At 39.8% G+C, this 2500-nt stretch overlaps 1 pseudogene across 1 annotated transcript in view; it reads left to right on the top strand.

The window, feature by feature from the left end:
* Positions 1-937: 937 nt before the first annotated feature.
* The window catches only part of LOC308160910 (adhesion G protein-coupled receptor L3-like), a 116989-nt pseudogene continuing 115426 nt past the window's right edge, over positions 938-2500 (top strand). Inside the window, exon 1 of the transcript in view lies at positions 938-1059. The product of the transcript in view is annotated as an adhesion G protein-coupled receptor L3-like (transcript). The remainder of the gene's footprint in view (positions 1060-2500) is intronic.

Below are 2500 nucleotides of genomic sequence, written 5' to 3'. Positions count from 1 at the left end.
GTCATAGAACTGTTCGTCATAGAACGCTTCATCATAGAACTGTTCACCATAGAACTGTTCACCATAGAACTGTTCGTCATAGAACTGTTTATCATAGAACTGTTCGTCATAGAACTGTTTATCATAGAACTGTTCACCATAGAACTGTTTATCATAGAACTGTTCACCATAGAACTGTTTATCATAGAACTGTTCACCATAGAACTGTTTATCATAGAACTGTTCACCATAGAACTGTTTATCATAGAACTGTTCATCATAGAACTGTTTATCATAGAACTGTTCACCATAGAACTGTTCACCATAGAACTGTTCACCATAGAACTGTTCACCATAGAACTGTTCACCATAGAACTGTTCGTCATAGAACTGTTCGTCATAGAACTGTTCACCATAGAACTGTTCACCATAGAACTGTTTATCATAGAACTGTTCACCATAGAACTGTTCATCATAGAACTGTTCATCAACTGTTCATCAAAGAACTGTTCACCATAGAACTGTTTATCATAGAACTGTTCGTCATAGAACTGTTCACCATAGAACTGTTCATCATAGAACTGTTCATCATAGAACTGTTCACCATAGAACTGTTCACCATAGAACTGTTCACCATAGAACTGTTCATCATAGAACTGTTCACCATAGAACTGTTCATCATAGAACTGTTCACCATAGAACTGTTCATCATAGAACTGTTCACCATAGAACTGTTCACCATAGAACTGTTCACCATAGAACTGTTCACCATAGAACTGTTCATCAAAGAACTGTTCACCATAGAACTGTTCACCATAGAACTGTTCGTCATAGAACTGTTCGTCAAAGAACTGTTCGTGAGAAAACGTTGTCGGAAAGCTGTTCCTCCTAGAGCTGTTCATCATAGAACTGTTTGTCAGAAAACCCTTCATCATAGTTCACCATAGAAGTGTTCGTCATGTTGTCGTCTCGTCTCTTGACTCAGTTTCACCCTCTGATTGAGGATACGTCCTTCACCAGAGCTGTGACAGCCAGACTACCCCACAACACGCCCTGCAAACTGCTGCATGGACACATTGTGTCACTCCAGGGGCATTTGGTGTGTTTGTTTGTGTGTGTTTGTTCGTGGTCGTGTATGTGTGTGTGTGTGTGTGTGTGTGTTTGTGTTTGTGTGTGTGTGTGCGTGCATGTGTGTGTGTGTCTCCGTGTGTGTCTCTGTGTGTGTGTGTGTGTGTGTGTGTGTGTGTGTTTGTGTTTGTGTGTGCGCGTGTGTGTGTTTGTTTGTGTTCGTGTTTGTGTGTGTGCGTGTGTCTCTCTGTGTGTGTGTGTGGGTGTATGTGTGTGTGTGGGTGCATGCATGTGTGTGTGTCTCTGAGTTTTTCTCTGTGTGTGTGTGTGTGTGTGTGTGTGTGTGTGTGTGTGTGTGTGTGTGTGATGGTAGTTGACAGGGTACCCCAGTCCGGTCAGCATTCATTAGTGATACAGAGAGAAACCCCCCAAAGGAGGAATGCTCTGACGGGTAGGCCTCTCATTTAGCCAGAGCACAACACACACACACACACACACACACACACACACACACACACACACACACACAGGGCTGCTTGTGAGGCAGCAGTAATTAGACCAGGAGAGCATGCTGTCCCCTCTATAATGCCCCTGAAGCACCAGAGAATTAGAACGTCATATAGAACACTGCTATACGCCTCTAGAACCTTCTAGAACACTTCTAGAACACCACTTCTGCTGCAGGGCTGTTTTAACATAATGTGTATAACATATTATATATGTTATATAGTACCAAGAGACAAGGGTATATACAGTAGAAGTAGTCTAGACTGAACATCTGAAATATGTCATTGAAATATACGGTATGTTTGAAGTATGTTCATATTTTATATAAACATTTATATTATTTTAAAAAGTCTGGTCAATATTGATAGCTATTGATTGACATAGTCCTGATCAATATTGATATTGATAGTGATTGACGTAGTCCTGATCAATATTTGTAGATCTACACAGTTTGGTCAGTATTGATAGATAGTGATTGACATAGTCCTGATCGATATTGGTATATATTGATCGACATATTGTTATATATAATGATGTACATCGATATTGACATGATGTTGTTAATTATTGTCCTTGCCTCTGAGGCATGCGTACTGTATGTGCTATCCTATATTAACACGGTGATTCGCTTAGTGAGTCAGACATTCAATTAAGAGACATTAGATGTAATATGAAAGGAAAAACATACAGTACAAAGTAGGCCAGTTGTGAATTGAGTGTAAAGTTAAGTGCTCAGTTAATAATTAGATTAGATTAGATTAGATTCAACTTTATTGTCACTGCAGAGTACAAGTACCAGACAGCGAAACGCAATTCAGCATCTAACCAGAAGTTCAGATGTGTAATAATAGTAACAGATAATGGAATATCTGGACATGGAAATAGTCGTTTTTTTCTTCAGGTGCGTCATTGACTGTTTGCTGTGTGTGTGTGTGTGTGTGTGTGT

The sequence above is a fragment of the Nansenia antarctica genome, assembly GCF_963989245.1.
Source record: "Nansenia antarctica genome assembly, chromosome: 6".
NCBI lineage: Eukaryota > Metazoa > Chordata > Actinopteri > Argentiniformes > Microstomatidae > Nansenia > Nansenia antarctica.
The sequence above is the reverse complement of the archived record's forward strand: the minus strand, read 5'-3'. Positions and strand labels throughout refer to the sequence as shown.